We start from the raw sequence: 12,162 nt of genomic DNA, 5'->3' as shown, positions 1-12,162 counted from the left end.
CGATCTCCTGACCTCGTGATCCGCCCGTCTCGGCCTCCCAAAGTGCTGGGATTACAGGCTTGAGCCACCGCGCCCGGCCCATGTAACTTTCTAAATACATTGTTTCCACATTTGTAATTTTTAATCATTAACATTAATTTAGGCTAATCAGATTTAAAATTAATTTAATTAAGTTGCATAATTTATTATTGATTGATGATTGACCTCCTGACAATACAAATATATTTGAGGTATTTAATGCTTAGTTAAATATATAGCATATAGTTATTGAAATATTTTAATGAGGCCAATGTGCTACTCTTCCATAGTTTTGCTTCTGTAACACTTACAAAATATTGACGGATAATGCCTTCAGTTTTACTCTAATATTGGCAAAGGAATGCACTTGATTTTTTTTCTCACAAACACCTCTGCCTTGGTTGAAAGAAGCAGTAACACTTTGAAGAAGAGACCTTCCCTTCAGTGATTTGGTTGTGTGGTCGAAGTAGGACAAACTCTCAGTTGTCCATCAAAATACACTCTCCTTTCTTTGGGGGTATGTGGTTTTTGCATTTTCTTTCTTTTTTCTTTTTTAAAGTGGTGGTGGGGGGGTTGGAGGGGAGCTACGCTTTTTTTTTTCTTTCTTTCTTTCTTTCTTTTGCCTTTTTGTGAAGGATAGGGTCTTGCTGTATTGCCCAGGCAAGTCTCGGATTCCTGGACTCAAGCTATTCTCCCACCTCTGCCTGCCTACGAACTGGGATTACCGATGTGAGCCACCACACCTGGTGGTTTTTGCATTTTCTATCCTAACTTGCAGTTAAGTGCAGTTATGTGATTGAGTTATTGACGACAAAATTTGAAGGCAAAGGACTTGTACCATTTCCAGCCCAGGGCTTTAGGAAAAGCTGTACCTTCCACCAGCTGGAATCTATACCCTACAGCAAGCCAGATTGACCTGGTGGACAACAGCAATGGACCACTAAATTATGGAGCAAAACATGTCACGTCCCCTAGGTTCAATTCAATATTTTTTATAGTAGCTACTGTAAGTCAGGTACTGTCCAGAAGCTCAGAATACATCAACACATTAAACAGATGCAGATTCTTCCTTTACTTTTATTCCAATGGGAAAATAGACTAAATAGGACAATCGGTGAGTAAATTACAACATCTGTTATACAAATGAAAGTGCTATCAGAAGAATGAAGTAAGTGTTTTGGGAAGGAGAAGCATCAGTGGAACTGGGGCGCCTCCACAGGAAAGACATCACTTCAGCAAAGTCTCTTTGAACCAATCAGAATAGACACCGGACACTAAAAAACAAACGTGTGCTCCTGGCTGGAGATCAGCCCTACACGTTTTGTGAACTCCCTGTGCTTTTTCTTGCTGATGTCCATGCCTTTCTCTTTGTCTAGGATTGCATCCTTCTGACTCCACATATCTAACCCCAACTTCCCCTACTTTGACATTCTTCAAAACAGGTCCTGCAGGTGATTTCTTCCTTGACTATTTTTTTTTTGTATGTGACCCAACCCAACGCTCTCTTTCCAAAACCAGAAATATATTTCTTACTTGAAACTGGGCATTAATTTGACTTTTCTTTCCTCAATGAAAAAAGAGGCCAGGCAGCGTTAGTATCTAGGTGTGGTCTATTTTTTCCCATTTCTTAGCTCGAAAGATTTTATGGCACCTTAGCTTAAATGCAAGTTCTTTGGAGAATTGGCCTGTGCACCTTAACTGAAATGCAAGTAGTTCCTTGGAGCATTGGCCTATGGCTTCATAGCACTGCCTCCCAAACCAGGTTGAGTTTCCTTCTACATACAGATGTGGCTGCCTAAATTTCTCCTTTGTAATACTTAGAATGACTAGCTCAACGTCATTCTTTTCTGATAGACTGTAAGCTTCTTGAAGGCAGGTGCTATTTCTTCCTTGCGCACTGATTATCTGTTTTATCTTTAACGTGGAGAACTGAACAGACCAGACAAGAAGGCTCAACAGACACTTCTCAAATGAATGAATGAGTGACTAAGCAATGATGTCCCATTATCAGAGAGGAAATATTCCACTATGTTGACATGTGATTTGTAAGAAACTGAGCTTATTTTTGCTTACATAAAGGCAACAAAGATACTTAAGTTGAAACAGCATTTAACAGCTATCTATTATTTGTGAGCATTGTGTGACATGTTGAGAAAAATACAATGATGAATAAGATATAAATCCTCTTTACAGAAACACTGATTTGTGTATTTTTGAGCTTTCATGGCACTTGGGCTTGACTTAATCAAGAATGTATATACACTAAAAAATGTGTATTTCAAAATTTATACCAGTACACACCTCGTAAAATTAAAAATAAAAATATTTCAATGGATATTTAGAGTTTATTATCTCAATTTTTAAGAATCAATATATCTCAGTCAAGCTTCAGTAACTTCGATTGAATTTTCCAGTTGTATTTGGTTTTCAGATATCCATCTTGTTAACACAAACTAAAAATGGCTTACTTTTAATACTACCATAGATATGCAGGTAACAGAGAACAAGGCAGCCTAATATGATAGAATAAAGCACACAGCAAAACCTAAATGGTCTCCTAGAAAAATCTTTACTTCTCTGATGTTATTTTTCATATCTGCACAATTATTAGGTGTGATTGGATGTGCTTCAAGGCCTCCCGAGAGCCTCCTTTCCAATGAACCTTAGCGCTCAGTGTGCAGACAGCTTGAATGCATAGTAATTATTGCAGCAGGTTCTAGAATTTTGACCCAAAGCTAGGCTATACGTTGGAGAATGCACTGTGTTGTATTTCAACTGGAAATCCAGGCTCCTGATGTGTGAGAAAGGCAAATTTGCGAACTAGAATCAGAACAATTTCCGTGTCTTCTAGAAAGCTAGATGAAACCAAGATTCTATTTGTAATTAAATTCAGTGTCTCCTTTAGCTACAGATTTATGTACATACATTACTGAATTAGTTCATTTTCTCATTTTAGAGAACCTTTGCTCACACTTAATACTTAGGCTTCCTAATTTTTAATTACCATTCCCACAATGCTGGTCACAAACCTCAAAAGAAGAATGACTTAAAATTAGATGCCCCAAACAGTGTTTTTATTTTTAGCCCGAAAGACACTTGAACCCCTAACACCGTAAAGCGTAAGGAAAATTGCTCCTCATTCAGAGTTTAGTTTTGTTGTGAGTAAGGTTTGGGATTTGCGTTTGCTCATTCTCTCCACAGCCTCTCCTCCAGGTGTTTTGTCTTGTTTTGTTTCATCCTGCGTCTGTTTTGCAGTTTATTGCTCTGGCGATAAATTTTAATTTATATTTATTTTTATTTCGGGGTATTTGTTCTATTTGTGCTCACTGACTTACAGGCCAGGATGGTGATTGTTATACAGTAGTTTACTTTTAAAAGAAATAGGGCTGCCCAAGCAGCTAATACGGGAAGATGTATCACCAGCCTGAATAATTGTGACAACCATAGACCGTATCAGGGCCTGTTTGTTTGCACAATACCCTCCTGCATTAAGAAAGCCGTCCCAGCTGTCTTGGGCTCCGGAGTCACCCATTTCATCGCTTGACACTGCGGCAGATGTTATGGATTGATAACAGACTTCACTTCATTCACTCCACATCTAAGATTACCTCTGGAAAAAAAAAAAAAAAAGTAATACATTATAACCCTCCCAGCCGTTTGTTAAAAAAAAACAGCAATTTATTTCCCTTTTTAGCATTAAATGGTGTGTGTGTGTTTTGCCCTTCTTTGAATGCACATACTATTTAAAAATAGCCATTTAACACATTCATTGCATGGCTTTCTTAGGAAAGAAAATCAGTGAAAGACAAGAATGTAATGATTTAATTGAATTAGGACCAGATCAGATTTTAGGGTGATGACTCATATTCCCATTATATCTGAAAGATGTTGTTTGCCTTTAATGATTGAGAGATGCACTGTATCCATAAATTTGTCAGAAATAAGGGCTTCTTCATTTCCGAAGAACTGGAAAAGAAGAGCTCAGTCTGGGATTTAAGAGAAGGTACAAAATCTGTATTAAGTTGAACAGATTTCTTAGCAAAACAGCAGATTCTCCTCTTTACTTTTGGAAATTCAAGGATCCCCATAAATGTAACACAAATAGGATTGACCATTGCTTAAATGAATGAAATGAAATGAAACAGTCTGAAAAGTGGGCATATGAATAGATTTTATGCAAAAATGTGGATAAAATGAAAAAAATGCACAATAGGCCTGGTTCTTACATGTGAAATGCTTTGTTTACAAATAGCATGGTTTTGTTGTTCAGGTTGTAGAATAGCATGAGATTTGAAGTGCATTTCAAAATTAAGTGTGGCGAAGGAAGGTATATAGATCAATAGCACCCCATTTAATCTCAAGTCAAATAGATGCAGAAGCTTCAAACTTGCCTTCTATATTCAGGCATTTCCACCATTTTTTATATCTCTTTCTAACTTAAATCCAGCCCTTCAGGGACAACTGTTCAGTCTGTGAATACAGCATGTATGCAGGCACCTTCACCCAGAGGTAAGGTCACCAAAGCTGGTAGCAATGTTCAGAGTGTCGGGTCCAGGGTAGAAATAAAAGGGGGTGGAGAATAAACAATATGCGACAAGATCATTTTTATTCGAATGATGAATTACTTTCCTTTACAGGTGTGTAATGTCTTAAAGTTCACAGCATTCTTCTGCATTGATGATGTCATTTTTATTTGCATCCTTCCTTGTGCTAGAATGGTCCACGCAGGAAAGACAGTCTTCCGTAGTTTACAGTGAGGTAATTGAGTATCAGAGAAATAAGCAGACCAACTACCAGTTTTAAACGAGGTCTTTTAATGCCTTATCAAGCCTTTCTTCTACTCTGTGTTATGGACTCCAAATGAGAGTGACAGACTTCATTTGGACAAAACTGTGTTCACCCCATTTTCCATTCTATGAAGTCTGGTTCAAGAAGCAAAGGAATGGTTGCCTTCATAGCTCTGCCTTTCTTTTCCTTTTCCTCCCTTTTCTCACAGAGGCCCAGAGAAAAGCATTGTCCCAGCAGTAGTTCATAGGCCAGGGCAGAAGGCAGAAAGAAGGGACACCCACAAATTCAGTAGGGGATTACAACGACATCCATGCACCACCTCAGTCTAAGCCAATGAGAGATAAATCAGTGGTGGCAGCTGAGTTTTGAATATAAAGCATTACAACATTAACTAGAGGAGATTATGGCCCTAGAGTCTGAAAATGCGTGGGAAAAATGAGTTACTTATTTATCTTATTTATGTTGAGTTTTGGATGCTAGTTTAGTGCCTTGTGTGGATGGGTCTGGGAGAGACATTATTGTGGTTATGCTGATCATTGTAGCTCCAGATCATCAAAACAGCCAACTTGTTTTAAATCTAGAACTGCAAGCTGGGCATGGGATTACACCTGTAATCCCAGCTACTTGGGATGTTGAGGTAGAAGGATGGCTTGAGGCCAGGAGTCCAAGTCCAGCCTGGGCAACATACCAGGACTCCATCTCTTAAAAGAATTCCAGAAATACCTAGCCCAGCACTTTGGGGAGTATTGCAAGATTCAAGTACCCCTATCAAGAAGAGTTGGTCCCTGATGGGGAAATTCAGCAGGTAAGTGTATCTCCAGAGGAGATAGTGGTCACAGCCTTGATTACAGTAGGCACTGATGTCTGAGGAGGAGGGAAGTAGGAAATAGAAAGACTGGGGCAAGAAATGGTTCTCTTAAGAACAGCACAGGTGAAGTACAGGGACAGGATTCTTCCCAGTTGCCACACGGAAAGAACTAGAAAGAACCCCACAAAATATCAGGTCTTCCTTCAAGCCCAGTTAGGCTTTGCACAGTTTTCAGGTTCAGTGAGGGGCTGTCAAGCCAGATGGGAAAATAGAGTCATTCAAGAAAGATCCACCATTGTGGTCAATACAGGAAAATGGTGACTTGTAAGGACATTGCCAGGATTAGCCCTGTTTCAGGGAACCAGATTTACTAGGACCCACAGGTGGTGGGAATAGGCATTGCTATGTGCTCCCTGTTGTGATAAGGCTATCCTGGAAATTCAGAAAGGTTGAAAAGGAAAGTGGCAGGGATCAAACTGCTCAGTCCTCTGCAAACATAAAAGGAGTTCTTTGGGCCAGGCACAGTGGCTCACGCCTGTAATCTCAGCACTTTTGGAGGCCAAGGTGGGTGGATCACAAGGTCAGGAGTTCAAGACCAGTCTGGCCAAGATGATGAAACCCCATCTCCACTAAGAATACAAAAATAATTAGCCAGGCATGGTGGCGGGGGCCGGTAATCCCAGCTACTTGGGAGGCTGAGGCAGAGAATTGCTTGAACCTGGGAGGTGGAGGTTGCAGTGAGCCAAGATTGTGCCACTGCACTCCAGCCTGGGTGACAGAGAGAGACTCTATCAAAAAAAAAAAAAAAAGAGTTCTTTGTTTCTGCATCACAAGCCAGAAAATACTTATTTCCATATTTCATCACTTGTATACCACTTACACTTTCATATTTTAACATCTTTGAAATCAGGGCCCATCTTAGTGATGTCTCACAGTTTAATTGACAGTAATTTTTCAAGCTTAGTAACACCATATAATGGTGCTTCTTGCAATAAAAGGTGTCTAACATTTGATCAAGTGTCAGACATCTGCTATGATGTAAATAATCAAACCAAACCAAACCAACTAAAACCAAACAAAAACAACTTGAATGAGATATCTGCATCCAGTGAAAAAGAATCCAAAATTTCTATGACAGTAGGACCAAAAGAAGGACTCTAGGAAACACTGAGAAGAAGATAAAACATTTTTTTAAAAGAAGGATTTTGCTGAGAGAGTAATACATGATTTGATTAAAATGAATTCTTACAAATAGTTTATCAATTTGTAATTTTTTAAGATCAGCACTAGTAAAGAGCATGTTTTATTTTAATTCCAATTAATAGAGCAAAGAAAGGATGCAAATTGGAGCATGAGATCAGACTACAGGCCTAGAGTGCTGGATGTTTGTGGGAGAACTTTCTCACTCCATTAAATCATAAAGATGGGAGAATACTCAAGAGACCCCATGGGATGCAATCTGTTTGAACATACGCTGGGAGATTTCAGTCATAGACGGGAATCCCACAGTGAAAGCTTTTCTTTCTAAAAATCCAGTTTAGATTGCATTTGCCAATTTACAAAATTATGTGTGCTCTTGAAAAGTCCTATGCTACATTGATAAAATATTTTTGAGAATGTGAGATTTAATAAGCCCTGGGCAAACCACTTTTATGAAATGAGCAAATGTTCTCCGTTTATCTAGCCTATAAATTAGAAATGTCAGGTTAATATACACCTACGCTTCATATAGTAATGGTCATGATGATAGAAAACCACCAGTTAGCTCTAGCTCTGTGATTAGTCTTGTATATAACATAGTCAAAGATAAGACACTCTTGACCTTAAGGAGCTTGCGTTATAAGTCAGAGATAAAATATAAAGAGAGTTTGTATTCGTAGGAGGCCAGATCTGGAAAGGCCTGGAGATGGGAGTGAAAATGCCTTCTGAGTTGGCATGAGAGGAAGGCCACAGTATTATTTAGTAATATTTTCCTTTTGTGTCATGAAAACAGACTGTCATTAGCCTTCCCAACTAAGCTCTCAGGTTTTGCGTGATTTTCCTAGGAACATTGTGATCTTTTCAACTGGCCTCTTGGCGAATCACCCTGGGCAGCAAGAGGGCTTCCCTCTCTGGGATTTGATGGCTACCTGCAGAATCTCTGGTGTCCTTAGGTAAAGGCCTCATGTGTCCAGTAGTTGTGTTCTGTCCTGGGGGTGGTTCTAGGATCATCTTAATCTCCATGGAGCTACAGAAAAACTAGAGTGGTCAACTGACCTCTACCTTTAAAATAAAAATAAAAGCAAAAAAGCAGAAGGCACAGCCTTGATCTAGGGGAAACTGGGAACTTCATTCCAACAGCAGAAATGTTTCACCAGGAAGTGCTTCATCAGCCTACAGAGAACAGAACTGTTCGCTTTCTACCCCTTCCTGGAAACACAAGCAACCTGATGTCTGCGGGTGGTGGAGGAGCAGAAAACAGTGAACAGGCAAAGGAAAACAGCACCATACGTAAGGGTCTCTGTCACCTGGGGCAGCTGGTAGATCCAACTGAAGGAGAATGAATTGCAGAGTCCGATACTTCTGACCAAGAAAACAAGAAATGAGACAGCTCAAGTGGATAGACTTAGATCACATGCAAAACCAAAACCAAAACCTCTTGGAAAGGTAAAAAGAAATTTAAAAATTTCAAAGTGTAATAGAGGAACTGATACAAGATCATAGTCAAGTTGGCGGCCTACAAGAGAAAGTAAAATAAATCCTCACAACACAAAGCAAAAACACAAAGAGACAAAAGCGATGGAAATCACTAGGGGAGAGAGAAGCAGCGTGGAGGAGAACCATGAAGAATAAGGCAGGAGAAAGAGGAGTGTGAGAAAAGGAAAGTGAACTCAGCATCTGGGGGATCATTTGCTGGGTAGTTTTGCTGGTTCTTATTGCTTTAGTAAGGCTTTTTTGGGTGTTTGTTTTGTTTTGCTTTAGAATGGCTAATGTCAGTGTGTCACGAACCAAGGTTATAATTAAGCCACTTATCTGCAGTTCAAGTCCCAGACCCCCAAATTTTTAAGTAAGGATTGAGATAGGTTATATTAGCTAACATAAATAAAGAGACTCATGAAGTGGCAGAAAATTAAAAGTCCGGTGGCAGAATGTATGCCTGAAAGCATCAAGCAGGACCAAGAAAATCATCACATATAATAATCACTACCACTCACCATGAACATAAAGTCACTAAATGGCACAAACTTTTAAGTATCAAACAACATAAGGCAAACTAGATATGGAAATCATCTTGAGATTGATGGAGAATTTAACTCTAAAATGATACTCTGGAAAAATAAAATGTAGAACATCTATACATGGAATACTATGCAGCCATGAAAAGGAATGAGATCATGTCCTTTGCAGGGACATGGATAGACATAGGAGCCCTTATCCTCAGCAAACTAACACAGGAATAGAAAACTAAACACCACATGTTCACACTTACAAGTGGGGCCTGAATGATGAGAACATATGGGCACATGGTGGGGAACAAGACACACTAGGGTCTGTCTGGAGTGTGCTGGAGGAGGGAGAGCATCTGAAAGAACAGCTAATGAATGCTGGGCTTAATGCCTAGGTGATGGGATGATCTATGCAGCAAACCACCATAGCACACATGTACCTGTGTAACCCGCACATCCTGCATGTGTATCCTTAAAAATTTAAGAAAATAATAATAATAGAAGAAGCTTCTATGTGTTTCTTTATTAATAAACAGATTAAAAAACATAAGTAAGGTTAAATAAGATTTAAATAATATCATCAACAAGCTTGATATAATACATATTCATATATAAAACTTATAACCAAAGAAGGAGTTTGTATTTTTTTAGAGCAATGGGAGGTTTGCAAGAGTTTCTCATAGGCTTAGGTTCAAAGATAACTTCAATAAATTCTAAAAATGTACAGATGTACCGCCCACATGATCTGAATGAAATCCCAGATATCAGAAATAAATAACAAAAATAAATTAAAACTTCTTAGCTGCTTAGATACTATTATTATTATTGTTATTGTTATTATTATCATTTGAGATTGAGTCTTGCTCTGTTGCCCAGCCTGGAGTGCAGTGGTGTGATCTTGGCTCACTGTAACCTCTGCCTCCTGGGTTCAAGTAATTCTCCTGCCTCAGCCTCTCAAGAAGCTGGGATTTCATGTGTCCTGCACCATGCCTGGCTAATTTTTGTATTTTTAGTAGAGATCAGATTTCACCATGTTGGCCAGGCTGGTCTCGAACTCCTGACCTCAAGTGATCCACCCACCTTGGCTTCCCAAAGTGCTGGGATTATAGGCGTGAGCCAAAATGTCAGGCCTTAACTGCTTAGATTTTAAACAATTGTCCTAAAGAATCCCTGGACAAAGGAACAATGACAAAAATCACAAAACGTATTTCAGGAAAAAGTATTGGAAAAGAGAACATGCCCTACGAACCTTAGCAACAAGCAGAAGCATGCAGACACACTGGTATCTACTATACGTCCATGTTACAAAAGGGGAATCCATGTCCAAGTTCGAACATCAGTTAAAGAGGTGGTTTTAGTGGAAATACTGTCATTTTGTAATGTTTAAACAGGATAGTCATAGGAGAAGTTGTCAGATTTTATGGAGAAATAACTTTTTCAGGTCATACTCAGAGGTGTTTAGAAGAGCTCAAATCTAGAAACACGAGAATTCTTTGAGGAGCACCTAGGAGACTTGAGGTCACCTTGAAAATGTGGGTGAGATGACAGACAGCTTGCAATAAAATACAAGATTCCAGAATTCTTGGTACGACAGGAAACTAGTTAAAGTGCAACCCTGTCATATCTTGATGCATCTGCTGATGGCAGTTTTTTGAAACCTCTAGAGCATGACCACTAAATAGCATAATGTTCACATTTTTTTCCTCTCTCTCATTTTCTTCTTTTTAATGAACAGTTAAAAAAAAAAAAAAAAACCAGGCAACCAAAACCCAAAGGAAAAAAAAACACCAATAAACAAAAGAAACTTCACCATCATTTGGGCCAAAGAAAGGGGTGCTTCATTTTCCCAGAAAAGATATGCCCTTCCTTCGTTTGCTGAAAGCTGTTGAAGACCACTTCGAAAAGAAACTCCACTTTGACTCTGAATCGCAGCAGTTTCTTTTTTTGATCCAGCTGCCGTGGAAGTGCATTGTCAAGCCAGATAAAAGGTTGTTATTGGAACAAAAAAATTGTGTTTTTTCCTTCCTATGTAATATGTAATAAAACTATTCTATGAAGTCTCAATGAACTCTCTCAATTGAGAAAAATACAGACAATTTTCATTATAAGTGAATGTCTCCAATTCATTCCATTTCTATGGAAGGAAGACATGCAACAGTAACTTACTGTAGGCCACATTTCATAAGATATAATCTATTCCATTATTCTTGTGTATGTTTCATATGAAAAATGTTATGAAGTTTTTTCCCCTCACAAAAATACATATTCCCTTATCTCATTAAGTCCCTATCTCACACAACACCATTCCTCTGCTGTCGCCCAGACCCCCAGCTCCCCTGCTCCCCCGCTGGGGTCTCCCCAGCCTGTATTGCTATTTCAGAAATATAAAAGAAATGCATGCATTTCATTCACACACAGTCAGTCCGTTATTCAATTTAAAATCTCTGGCAAATGTAGATGAAATTCTGAGAATGAAATGAACCTGGTTTTGGTTGACTGTGCTTGATGAGATTCAGCATTATCTCCAAAATGCTATGACTTACGTTTTTTGTTGTATGTAGAACGTAATATTTGTTTCTAGAAATTACAGTGTTTTCGCCTAGCGATGACCTTACACTGGTCATAGGTACCCAAGCGAAACAGGTGAGTCTGAGCAAGCATTATAATCCTGCACACTGGATGTATCGAGCACATTTAACATAGTGTGTGCTTGAACCTTTATGTTTGATTATAAAATTAATACATGCTTATTTTTGAAAATTCAAATACCGTAAAGCATGTTAACAAAAAAAGTAAAGTTTTCTACTTCTCCTCCCTTCTATAGTTAACCCATTTCTGGATAGTCTCTGTGTTTAAAGGTTAGGCATGATGCTTAACCTTCGCACAGATGCTTACCCTCCCTCACTCCCCTACATAGATATTCGTGTGTAATTTACATACTTTTTATTCTTTTTAAAACTATAAAATAATACTGTACATGCTGTTCTGCAGAAATCATTTTTGCTTAGAATATTATCAGTAAATCTCCATGTTACTTCCTACAGATCCGTTACATTCTCCTGAATAGCTGCATAACATTTCCTTTTGCTCTTAAAATCAAAGCTGCAATGAAGACCACTTTGCACAAAGATTTCACTATACTTGATTGCTGGGTCAAAGAAAGTTTATTTTTTTATTTTGATAAAGTATGTATTTTGAGATTTTAATAAGATAAAATTGTACTTTAAATGATTTTAATAGTCCTATTAAAAATTATACCAAACTTATATTCTCTGTTACATACTCCCATAGCATTATTCAATGGGTAAAACACATTCTATTCTTTGTAACATGCTAATATTC

Source organism: Colobus angolensis, unplaced genomic scaffold (assembly GCF_000951035.1).
Source record: "Colobus angolensis palliatus isolate OR3802 unplaced genomic scaffold, Cang.pa_1.0 Scaffold321, whole genome shotgun sequence".
Classification (NCBI taxonomy): Eukaryota; Metazoa; Chordata; class Mammalia; order Primates; family Cercopithecidae; genus Colobus; species Colobus angolensis.
The sequence above is the reverse complement of the archived record's forward strand: the minus strand, read 5'-3'. Positions refer to the sequence as shown.